The following is a 12640-nucleotide window of genomic DNA, read 5'->3' on the forward strand; positions in this document are numbered from 1 at the left end:
TCAGACATTCCAGCATAGGCGGTCACTACAGATTGTCTGCTTGGTGGAGTGTTGGAAAAGGGGCGTGGCGTGTGTGAGAAAGGCATTCCAAGTCATCACTAGTCAACGGATCAGGGCTCTCCACGTGGGAATACTAGGCATCTATCACGAAAGGGTGTGCTAAGCAGCGGACACGAGTTGTGCCTCTCCCATACCTCATGGTCCACGCAGAGACCCCCTACAGCCTCAGGGGACAGTTCTGTTCACTGGTAACCCGTACTCAAGTCCCGCCTTCAGTCTCTCGGCCAGAAGACAGGCTGAAGGTACCATGTTTCCCCGAAAATAAGACCTAGCTGGACCATCAGCTCTAATGCGTCTTTTGAAGCAAAAATTAATGTAAGACCTGGTCTTATTGTATATCAAGCCTGGTATTATATTATATTATATTATATTATATTATATTATATTATATTATATTATATTATATTACATTATACCTGGTCTTATAGTCTAGTAAAATAAGACCAGGTCTTATACTAATTTTTGCTCCAAAAACGCATTAGAAAAAAAAAAAAGAGATGCATTAGAGCTGATGGTCCAGCTAGGTCTTATTTTCGGGGAAACATGGTGTCTGATGCTGATGTCCCCAGGAGCAACCTTCAACCCATGAGAGGCGGAAGTTGATGACGGCTCGCTGGTACGATTCTGAGGTGAGCGCCACACAATCACGGGGATGGATCCCCAGTTACACACAGCAAGAGGCTGCTTCTTATCCCACCTTTATTGGCTTTCCTCCCCTCTCTGCCCACTCACGTCTCTGGGACCAATCTCATCTATAAACTATTTGTACCCAGATACTGGCTCATGGTAGGCTTTTGGAGACACCCAACTAAAACAAAGCAGAAGTACATGTGCTAATGCAGAACAAGTGAAAAAAAAAAAAAAAGTAAGATGCAGAGTAGAAGGTATGGAACATCACCAGGTATACAAAATGAAAGATGCTGTGTACATAGATATGCTTATTTCCCCAGGAAACAATTCAAAAGAGACCGGAAGCTGGTAACACTGGTCTCTGGGCGAGGACACTGGGTGAAGACTGAGCGTTTCCATTAAATAGGCTTTTGTTCTATTTCCATATTTTCTGATTATTTTCCTCCTCAGCCTTTCACCAGTAAAACATGATTCTTTTCAAAGCACTTCTGAGAACTGGGAAGTCAAACAAATGACTTCTGGGAAGGGAGAAGACCCTGGAATTGGTAACCTCCCTCACTTCCGGGAAGCCTCTTACTGCCTGGCCACCCCATCGTGGCCTCCTTCTCAGCCCGGGTCCCAATTCCCTCAAAATTTCTGTAGCTGCCACTGAACAAGGGATTAAGGGCTGGAAGGGAGGAAGGGGCCAGGTGAGAGGCCTCTGAGACCCCTAGATCCTGCTTCCTCCCCAGCCTAGCCGTTAAGACACAAACTGGCTCCAACAGGGAAGACCCTGATTTCCTGTAAAGGAGCATAGCCAGGAAACAGACTGTCCTGAGAATGGGCTTGGGGTTCAGACCGCCTGTGTTTGCATTTCTACACCTCTGCTTCCCAGCTGTGTGACTTTGGGCAAGTGACTTAACCTCTCTGTGCCCCGGTTTCCTCAGCCATAAAATGGTGATAATCACAGTACCAAATTAGGTGTTGTAGGCTGAACTGTGTTCCTCTACATTCATATGTTGAAGCCCTAACCCCAGTACCTCAGACTGCGACTGTATTTGAAGATAGGGCCTTTAAAGACGTGATTAAGTTACAATGAGGCTTTTGGGTTGGCCCTACTCCAATGTGACCAGTGTCCTTAAAAGAAAAGGAGGTCTGGACACCAAGGAAACACCAGGAAGGAAGGTGCATAGAAGCAAGGCTATGTGAGGACACAATGAGAAGGTGGCCGTCTGCAAGCCTAAGAAAGAGACCTCAGAAGAAACCAGATCTGCTGACACCTTGATCATGACCTTCTAGCCTCCAAAACTGTGAGAAAATAAATTTGACATGAATTAATTTACTTAATCCTCACAACAGCTCAATAAATCAAGTATTATTTTTAGTCCCATTTTATGGATGAGAAAAGGAGACACAGAGAGGTTGAGTAACTTGCCCGAGGCTGTGGAGCCGGTGAGTGGTAGAATTGGGACTGTCAGCCATTCTATTGGATGAGATCAGACTTGCAAGTGCCTTGGCACACTGCAAGTGACCAATACATGTTCGCCATGCTCCTGACCTGAAAAACACCGGGCTGCAGGGGAGAAAATGGAGGGAGGCACCTCCTGGGCACCTGCAGGTACCGGGGATACAGGGATGAGCAAAGACTGACAGGGTCCCTGCCCTGTGGGGCTTACACTAAAGTGAGGCAGATGGGCATTAAATAACCACAAAGACAAGTCAACAGTCGCCCAACTGTGATGAAACCACATGAAGGAGGGGATGGAGGAGCAATTGGAGCCAACAGATGGGGGAATTTGGCTCTCTCGGGAGTCCAGGAGGGCTTCCTGGCGGAGGTGACGCAGGGGCTGGAATCCAAAGGATGAGGAAGAATTAGGTAGTTAAAGAAGAAGTAAAAAAGCATTGCAGGGGTTGGGGGAGGAGAGCATGTAGAGTAGCCGTGTGTGGGTGGGGGCAAGAGAAAGAAGCAAGGTCACAGGTGGGCTGGAACAGAGGGGAAAAGGCTTGGATGGGGGAGGGGGCAGAGGCTGCCGGAGAAAGCCTTTTGAACACAAGTGAGAATCCACTGAAGGGTTTCCAGCCAGGAGGCTAACATGATCACGTTACACAACAGATGTTTTCCCTAACAAAGTGGGTAAGTTGAACTTCGGTAAATCAAGGTTTATTTTTAAGGCAGTAGGGAGCAATGGGAATTTGAGAGTTCATTTATCTGTAAATTGAATGAGGACCCCCTGATCCAGCTGGCATTGTATAGATCTGGCCTGCCTCGAATGAGGTACACCTGTTAGGTAATAGCCCTGAAGGAGGACTGGCCTCCCCTCCATGTGTCAGTGTGGCATCCTTCTGTTCCCCCAGAAGTCGTGGGAAAACCCAACACCACAGATGTGGCTCCAACCACCGGGCCCCCACACAGCCTGTTTCCTGTGGTGACACAACCTTCCAGGCTCCCCTTCCCCAGCTACTCCTCATCCTCCAAGCTGCAATTTGCACTTCACTCCATGGGGAGGTGGATGCTACCCTCACCCCCAGATATAAGGACCTTTCCTGAGTTTTTCATGGCGTCCTGGGGCTCCCACCTGGGTTGTTTTCTGTGGTGTCCCTAGATAAGAGGGGCCCATGGGTAGAGGCCTCCATGCATAGCAAGGAAGAATGTGTCTCAAAGAAATTACGACTAAGAATTCATTCATTCACTCATTCATTCAGCATGTGCGAACTGAACATCTATTGAACCCCAGGCACTGAGCTACACCCTGCAGGCTCCAAGGAGAACAAAGCAGACAGGTTTCTGCCCTCATTCCATTAAGGGAAACCGATAAGAAATAATCAGAATAATTCTAACACTCACTGAATACTTTTGAAGTGCCACATTTAATCCTAAGAGATACATGTATGCATTTGAATCGTATTTTATCTTCATAAAACCCTGTGAGGTAAAACAGTGGCACAAAGGAGCCGAGCAGTTTGTCAAAGATCAAGGGACCTGGCTGAACTGGGATTTGAACCCAGGCCATTATGTTCAGAAGCCACACTCCTCACCCTCAATGGCATGCCGCCTCCTCTGCTCTCATTGCCTGGGGACGAGGCTGCATATCTGAACCCTCAAACCCTCCTGGGCCCCTACAGGATGGGCTCTGTAGCTGACAGCCATCTGCCTTCCCTCCTACGCTCCCTCCTCGGGTAGAGATGCCCAGATACCGCACCTGGAGAGAGGAGCTCAATTTGCAGAAGTCAGTGATTTCCAGTGCTAAAGGTGAACCCAGGATACATAGCAAGCGAGAACAATTCATCTCAACCAGAGATTCTCAACTTGAGAGGAGATGGAGGAGATGGCAGGCAACTCCACAAAGATACATTGAAAGAATGTAAATGGTGCCTTTCATGCAGTCGTTTCAGAGCATTATTTCTAGAAAACACGCTATCTGCAGTCGGTTACAACTCATACACGTCGCTGTTTTCTGAGCCCATACTGAACACCCAGCACCTTTCCAGGCCTGTCAAGAGGGAACAAAGATTTCACAAATGCTTAGTTGTGGACACAGTGTGTTGGATGCAGTTACCTCCTTTGACGCTCATAACGAGGCCACGAGGAGGGTATAAAGCCCCACTTTATATAGAAGGACCCTGAGACGTACAGAGATTGATCTACCAATCACTTACTAGTTGCATAGTTTTATGAACTTGGGCAAATTACTTAACCTCTTTGTTGGTTTTCTTGGCTGTAAAATGGGGCAATAACATACCCACCTGCTATGGGTTGAATTGTGAACCCTCAAAAGATATGTTGAAGTTGTAACTCCTGGTACCTGTGAATGTGGCCTTATCTGAAGATAGGGTTTTTGTAGAAGTAATCAGGTTCAAGTTAAGATGAGGTCATTAGACCCTAATCCAATAGGACTGCTATCCTCATAAGAGGAATAAAGATGAACGCTGGGAGAACACCATGTGATGACAGAGGCTGAGACTGGGGTGATGTGTCCACAAGTCGCAGAATACCAAGGATTGCCAACGGCCACCAGAAGCTAGGAGGGAGCAAAGTGTTGGCAGGTAGAGCTCTGCCAGCACCTTGATTTTGGACGTCTAGCCTCCAGAACTATGAAAGAATAAACATCTTGCATGAAGCCCCCAGTCTGTGTCACTTTGTTACAGTAGCTCTAGGAAGCCTCACAGGGCTCCTGAGCCGGCCCAAAGCCCTGTCTCAAGTGTTCCTGCAGGCGTTGAGGTCTGGGGCTAGGAGTAATGAGGTGTGTTTGAGGAACCACGCGGTGCCAACTCACAGTCCTCCCTGGCCTGTGTGCCTGCAGTGCTTCTCGGAAAAGCCGGGAGTCAGCGTGCCTTCCTAGCGTCTTGGTGGCAGCTGCGGTGGAAAGCCAATTTATGCAGCGCCCACAAGTGTCCACTACGCCCAAGGGGGCAATGGACCACCTCAGAACCCTGTCTTGGGAAGCCATCCTTTCCCAAAGACCCCTCCACTCCAGGGTCCAGCGCGCCAGCGATTCCCATAGGGTCTGTTCAGGGGGACAGTTATTCCGGGGGTGTTTCTGTTTTGGCTCAGAAGTGCCTCGTTCCCCTAGGAGCTAGAAGCCCATAGCAGATGAGAACCCTGGGCCTGCCCTGCTGGAGGGAGCCCTAAATGTCAGGCACCAGGTGGCTGCAGGGCTGCTCCCCCAGGAAGCTGAGGCACACTTGGCCGTGGAGAGTGCTGCAATCTGTCCCAGCTGGAGAGGCAGCAACACAGGAGGGGGCCTCTCTCAGCAGCACACCCCCAGGCCTCTCACTGACAATGGTAAATCAGACATGAAAAAACGGGCCTAAATCCAAGGGCCAGGGCTCCATATTCTTCACCCATTTCAAATCGAAGTCATATTAGTTCAACCTAAGAGCTCAGCCAGAGGCTGCCGGGGATGGACACCCAGTGCCTCTCCATCCAAGACACGGTCGTTATGGGTGGGCATTGCCAAAGGCATCTCTTCCTTCTTACTCATGTGGGAGAGGAGAGATGTACAAATGTGTTGAGACCTACTATGTGCCAGGCACCTGATTAGCTTTCTAACTTTCCCATATTGTTCCCATTTTGCAAAAGAGAAAACTGAGGCTCAGAGAGATGAACAAGTGCCCAGTGAAGAGTCAGGTTTCAAACCTAGTTCTGGCCGTCTTACTGTCTGCAGAAAAACAGGGCCGGAGAGCCTCATCTGGCCCCTCTCCTTCCCTGGCCAATTCCATGAGGGCCAGCATGGGGCTGCATAGGTGAGACAGGAAACACAGGTAACCTTGTACATCATTTGGGAGAAACCCCAAAGCTTGAACGCACAGCAGTTCCCAAAGCAGTGCATGTAGGGCCCAAATTCCTATGGCTTTCATTACGAATATCTACAAGTACGTATGGCTTCTCTCACCTCATGCCCTTCGGCTTCTCCCTCAGCTTCCAGATAGTTCCTGCAACTTCCCCTCCCCGGCCCTTTCTCCTCCTGACCCTTGCACACACATGATGAATACAGAAGCTCCACACCATTATGATATGGGAGGTGGAAACAGGAGCAGAAGTAGGTACTGGAGGATTCTGGGAAGTTCTCAGAGAAGTAAACTTCAGTAAAAGCCAAAGGTGCCCATGGGAGCAACTAAAGGTCAAGGGCTAAAGGTCAAGGGCCCACCTTAATGCCCTTGCTGTGTATTTATTCCTTTGCTAGTCCCTTGGGCCTCTCTAAGCCCCACCTCCCTCCAGTGTATTATAGGCAATAGATGACCTGCCCAGAGATATATTTCCACATACATAGTCGGTAATCTATAAAGAGCAATGCACATCAGGGATTATTAGGAAAAGTAATCTTCCTTGTTTTATGGACTATGCACCAGGTCGATGCTAGAAGCTTTAAAAGCACCATCTCAATTAATTCTCACAGTACTCTATTAGGGAAATGTAAATGGAGGGAGTTAGTGCTCAGCAAATATCCACCCTCTGCCTTACATTCTCAGCCTCCCTTATAGCTGGTTGGGGGCCATGTGACAGTTCTGACCAAAGTACTAGAGCTGAAGTGATGTATGTCGCCTCCTGGCTGAGGCAGGTTAGTGTTAGTGTGCCTTTTCCATCTCTCTTCCCCTTCTGCAGTAACTGTGGGTGCCACGTAATCCAGGTGCAGCTACAAAGATGGTGGAGTGACGAGCAGCCTGGGTCCCTGAATACCCATGTGGAGCAGAGATCCATGTTAGACAAGTCATGTGAGCGAGAATTAGCCTGCAGTGGTAAGCCACCGAGAATTTGGGGTCATCTGCTGTGGCAGCTAGTGTTACTTTACTTAACAGTATCATTGTTGCTATTATTCTGATTTTGACAGATAAAGAAACCAGAGCCCTATAGCCAGTAAGTGGCAGAAACAAGACGCAAATGCAGATCTGTGACTCCAACACACATCCTCTTTCAATTACAACCTTTTGTTGCTTAATAAGATCATTCCCCTCCTGGAAGCAGTCTTGCCCCAAAAAACTCCTTCCCCTCACTGTCCCCAGGCTGGCTGGCTGAGTAAACAACGCAGGATGAAAAGAGGGAATCCCATAAGGCATTCTGAGCCTGGAAAATGATCAAAAGCAGGGAGGAAGGGGGCTGCCTGAATCTCAGGGATATCTTCCCTGGGGCTTTGGAGCTCACAGGAGGTTTTGAAACACGAGGAAAGATCACATAGTGGGTTACAGCAGAGGATGGGGAATCAGATCAACCTAGGATCACGTCCCAGTCCCATCACTTACTCTCTTGATTTCTCTGAGCCTTCCTTTCCAATCTGTAAAATGGGGACAGCATCTGAACCAGCCTTGAGGGTGGAGGTGAGAGAAAGCATTGGTTAGCTCCTAGCTGATGGTGAGCAGCACCACAGTGTCCGTTACCATAAAGAGCATCACTAGGATGGCTCAGAGCACCAGCCTTGCCGGAAGGGGATGAGGCAGAGATACCGCAGGGGGGAGGCTGCCTCAGCCAAGACGGCTGATGGAGCCCAGAGCCTTAGATCACAGACCTGGCCCGGCCCACGTCCCTGCAACAGACTCAGGAGCAGAACAGAGAGGAAAGCAGGGCCAGCCAGATAGAATGCAATGTACCAGAGGAGCCAGATTATTTATTTTGAAGTCGAAAGTGTCTTCCAGGAGGATGGCCTTCTATTTGGGTGAATCTGGGAGTTGTGTATCAGCTTAAATTCATTATCTGCACATATGGTCTTCGTACTCTGGTTCAGGCTGGGAAACAAAGGGTGGAAGAGAAATGATGGGCAAATACGAGCTGATGAAATATCATCCCTCAAGTGCCAGAAACCAGGATATTTTCAGTGACGTCAAATTGGGCTTCCTGCCACGAGGACAGGGCTATCGTGAGAATACTCGCAAGATTTTAACTCAGGAGTCCCTCAGTGAGGCAGGAAAAGGAAGAAAGAAAACATAAAAGCAATTTATTTTATGTACCCTTGTCTTCCATCCCTAAAGCAGACATACAAACACACACACTATACCACGCCCCAGAAGATCAGAGCTGGAAAGGATCAAAGTTGATCCTCCCCCCCACCCACTTTACAATAACAGTAACAATGACAATAATGACAGTGAAGATACTGACTATCTACTAAGCATTTACTGAGCCAGGCCCTGCGCTAAGAGCTTTATACGTTTCATCTGGATAATTAGTCACAACAATCCAATGAGGTATTTATTAGTCTCATTTTACAGATCAGGAAACTGAGGTTGAATGGCCTAGACTTACATAGCTAAGTTGGAGAAAGCCAGCATTCAAACCCAGGCAGCCTAACTGCCACATAATGCTGCCTCTAAAGAAATAGGGAAACTGAAGCTCAGAGAGGTGTAGTGACTCATTCAAGGTCACACAGCCCATTTGTAACAGAATCAGGGCTAGAACACAAATCTAACTCCTGATTCAGTGACCCTTCCACTCCATCTTGTTGCCTCTTAGTATGTACACACACACACACACACACACACACACACACACACACACACAGAGCGAACATGTTTCTGCTCATCTCCAAGTAGTTTAAATCACTAATTAAAGCAGCAGTCTGGGGTGCAGACAAGGGGTAAGGGTTGGACCTTAAGATAAGTGCTGAGATGAAAGACCTGCTTTGCCAGCTGCAAACACTGCTGCTCATCATCTCACTCTCTCTTATTTTAATAAGTGTTTCATTATCTGCTCCCTCTCCCTACATCAGAGCGCTGATGCAGGTCCAAGGTGCCAGCCTGTGCAGCAGGAGGAGCCCAAGCTGGCAGGTTTGCTCAATGGCATCAAGTTGCAGAAATACCCGCTCAGCCCATCATCTGCTCCTGGGGAGGGGCCAAAGTGCTGGTTTCCAAGACCCCTCCCTTTGCTGTGTCCCAGCGGAGCGTGAACAAATGTCCCTCGTTTTCTTCTCAACAGCTGATGAAATAGGCCAGAAGAGCAGCCCTCTGGAAAGAGGGGACCCTAAAAGGGGCGGCGCAGCCACCAACATTTGCTCTTGCCAGGGAAAGGGAGAGAGTGAGAGCAGGACATGCATCAGGAGAAAGGCAAAGTCTGAGCCTGCAGACAGATAGGGAGCTCCCGGGGAGCATCGACATGACCCTCTCCACCCCCAAACCACAATCTGATGGAGGTCAGGAGCCTGGTTCACTCTGCTAAGCAGGCGTGGAGTAGGGTGGGGCAAGACAGCCGAGGAAGGTGCCCTCCACTGGACCGAAGGCAGAGCAGGGATGCCTAGCATCCTAAAAGGTTAGACTCTCCTAAATTGCAAAGCCCCTCAGAACCTCCTGGGCCAGGACCCTCAATCCATAGACTGGGAAAGCAGCATCAAGCGGGGAAGTGACTTGCCCAAGGCCACACTGATGGGCCATTAGAGTTGGATTTGAATCTGCTGTTTCCTCCCTTTCTGACCCCCTCCCACAAACCCCTGCTGTAAGCCCTTGCCTCAATATCCCCTCACACACCTGTCCCTGCGCAGCACCCTGTCTTCCAACCCCACCCCCCAGACCAGGAAAACCTCGTTAAGTAACTCAAGGAGCAACTTCCCAGCTGACAAGGAATTTTTTATACGGGGTGGGCTGCTTTGGGGATCAACCCAAGATGTCCTAACTCCAACTCCAGATGAACTTTGGCTTCTAGAAAGTGCCCTAGAACTTTCACGGATGCAATGCTATTTCAGCCTTGGGTTGGGTAAAGATTCCCTGAGGGTCAGCCATTTAAATGGATTTGGGGACAGGAAAACAAGGACACAGAGTGACCAAGACTTGAAATTTTGCTGAATCAGAGATCAGCAACATGGCTGGGAGCACTTTGAGTCCACACACGATATGCTAAGTCCAAACTTGGACGTCAGCAGCCCTGGGGGCTCAATTCCCTATTCTCTTCAGGGTATGTTGTGGGGGGAGCGGGGCGGAGAGGGGTGCAGAGAGAATGAGAGGAACACAGGAGCTGCCAGCCCTTGGGCCTCCCGCTCACACCCAGGTTCCAAGGGCAGGGCTGTTCCCGGCAGGCTTTCCTCCACAGAAAAACAAGAGTCACTAAAAACAAAACAAAAAATCCTTTTGTTTTCTAGCCCCACGGAATGTCTTGAAGACACATCCAGAGACCAGCTCCTCCACCCTTTCCTCTGTCTCCGGGCTCACTCTCCTCTTCTACTCAAAAGAAAAATCATGCTGATCTTCCTTTATGACAACTCTGTCCTAGAGCAAGTTGGTAGCACCCCACAAAAATATTAGGTGGGCTACATCAAAAGCAAGAACCTCAACTTTCTTTCAGGGTCCTCCCCATTTCCATCACCTTTGCAGGGGATTCAGGGGACACTGGAGGGGGACTACCCAATGAGCACACAGCCAAGAGAAAGATGAAAACTTCCTCAGCCCCTATGAGACCACTGCACCATCTTTGATTTGCTCATTTGTACTCACTTGGGGTGCAGGAAGGAGGGAGGGAATTAGAGAGAAATGAGGCAAGAGTCCCTTCAGTGACAAACAGCCCCACACATGACAAAGACGATGCTCTTCACAGATGCCAGCAGCCACCTTGCTCCGCAAGGTTTTGGCAGGGACACAAAGACTCAACACACAGGGCCCCTGAGGTCAGACAATGGGACACATAGCAGGTTTCCACCAGACCAGATGAATGTGGCCTGTAGACCCCAGGTGGGGGGAAGGGGCCTTCCTGTTGACTGAGAAATTTACCACTTGAGCCCAGGCTGCTCCAGTCTTTAAGGGGCTCTCATCATCCCCAACTTGTACCTCCCCGTTTATTTGTGCCCAGAATGAGGATGGACAAGAGGGGATAGGCTATGCTCCAAGACTCTCACTGGGCCACAGCAGGTAGGGGACTGGCCTGATCCAGGAAACAAAGGTACAACTTTTACAAAAAGCGTGCATTCAGGGGTTAGGGTTTCAAACTCCAAAGAAACCTTGAAAAGTTAATTCTCCCATCCATTTTCTCCACACAAATTTGCTGTTAGTGTGCAGTTTCTCTCGTTTGTTTTTCTGGGAGTGAGTTTTTAATTCACCCATAGACCCTGCTAGTCCCCCAGGAAAACCAACTCCTGACAGCCAAGCTTTCCAGCACACACTGCAGTTACAACTGAGGCACCGAGCCTCATACTCGGACCCTCTCCCCCAGTCCGGCTGTGGAGCCGGATGCTCCTCTGGGGGAGGCCTAGACGGCGTGTTTTGGACGGTCTGTGGTTGTCTGTCCTGGATTTTCAAAGCGTTTGTCGCAGGAACCAGGACTCGCGTTCCTGTGGGTGAAAGGACCAGGGAAGGACGCCCCCTGGCGGTAGTGAACTCACCTCAAGCCAGCCGGGTCCCAAAGCCCGCGCGACGCCGTTCGCTAACCCGCCAACCCTCCACGCCGACTCCCACTACACCCCCTAATTCTGGAGATGCCCGAGCTTCGGATCCACCGACACCCCACAGAATCTCTGCTTCCCCGAACCGCACACACCGTGTAGGAAGTTAGGGGGGTCCCCCGGAGGAAAGCGTGGCGCTCTTACCCAGCACAACTGCCAGGCACCCCGAAGACCGCACGCCCTCAGCGCCCTACTGGGCCCAGCAAATCCTCTCGGGCCAGATCGTCGCTCCTAATCCCTGGTCCCTACCTGCCTTCCTACAGAGTAGCGAAGCGCGCACCCCTCCCTCAGGGCTCAACCTTCGCCGAGATCCTGAACCTTGTAACCACACCTGCCACCCCCCGCCGTTCTCCTGGCGCCCCACACTCACCCACCCACCCAGGCTCAACGCCGACCGGCGCTGCACCTGTCCGGTGGGAAGCCCCCAGCTCTCAGCGGATTCGGGGACGAGCACATCTCCCTGACCCTCCCCATGCTAGTTTAAGTAGAACTTGGTTCCAGGGCTTTCCCGGGACCGTCCTGGGATCCCCCCAATCCCACCCCCAACCCCAACAGTCTCCCAGGGGGAGCGCGCGGGGAGTCTCCAAGTCCCCGGGGACGTTGCTGCGGGACGCACGCAGGGCACGGAGGTGCGGAGCCCCCTACCTTCCAGAGGCAGCGGCTGGACCCCTCGCCAACTCCTGCCGGCGGCCGCGAGGGAAACTTTCCCCGGGCGGAGAAGCGCGCTCGCAACTTGCTGGGCGCCGGCTGCCTTCCTGGCGGCGGCGGCGGCTTGTCCAGGGACCCGCTGGCGCGAGGCGGCGGCCGCGGCTGCACTCGCTCGGGGCTCGGGGTTCGGGGCCGGGGCTCGGGCGGCCTCGCGCGGTTCGGCTGTGGATCGCTCCGCGCCGCGTCCGCCCGGCAGCCTGGAGCCCCCGAGATGCTGGCGGCAGCTGCAGCCGCCCGCCCGCCCGCCGGCCCCACCTCCCAACCAACCTCCGTCCCTCCCTCTCCCCCGCGCTCCCTCCCTTCCCCAAACCTCCTCCCCTTCAGTCTCCAGTCGCCGCCGCCACCGCTGCCGTGGCGGCCGCCGTGAAGGCACGTCTCCTCCCGCGGGCTACTCCTCGCCTCCTCCCTGCCTG

General features: G+C 51.2%; 1 protein-coding gene across 2 annotated transcripts in view; it reads right to left on the reverse strand.

Annotated features, from left to right (window-relative positions):
- The window catches only part of TSPAN18 (tetraspanin 18), a 177850-nt gene extending 165430 nt beyond the window's left edge, over positions 1-12420 (reverse strand). For both annotated transcript variants that reach the window (XM_033119992.1, XM_033119991.1), the window contains exon 1: positions 12165-12420. The gene's annotated coding sequence lies outside the window, so the exon portion shown is untranslated. The remainder of the gene's footprint in view (positions 1-12164) is intronic.
- Positions 12421-12640: the final 220 nt, after the last annotated feature.

Source organism: Rhinolophus ferrumequinum, chromosome 11 (genome assembly GCF_004115265.2).
Source record: "Rhinolophus ferrumequinum isolate MPI-CBG mRhiFer1 chromosome 11, mRhiFer1_v1.p, whole genome shotgun sequence".
Lineage (NCBI taxonomy): Eukaryota > Metazoa > Chordata > Mammalia > Chiroptera > Rhinolophidae > Rhinolophus > Rhinolophus ferrumequinum.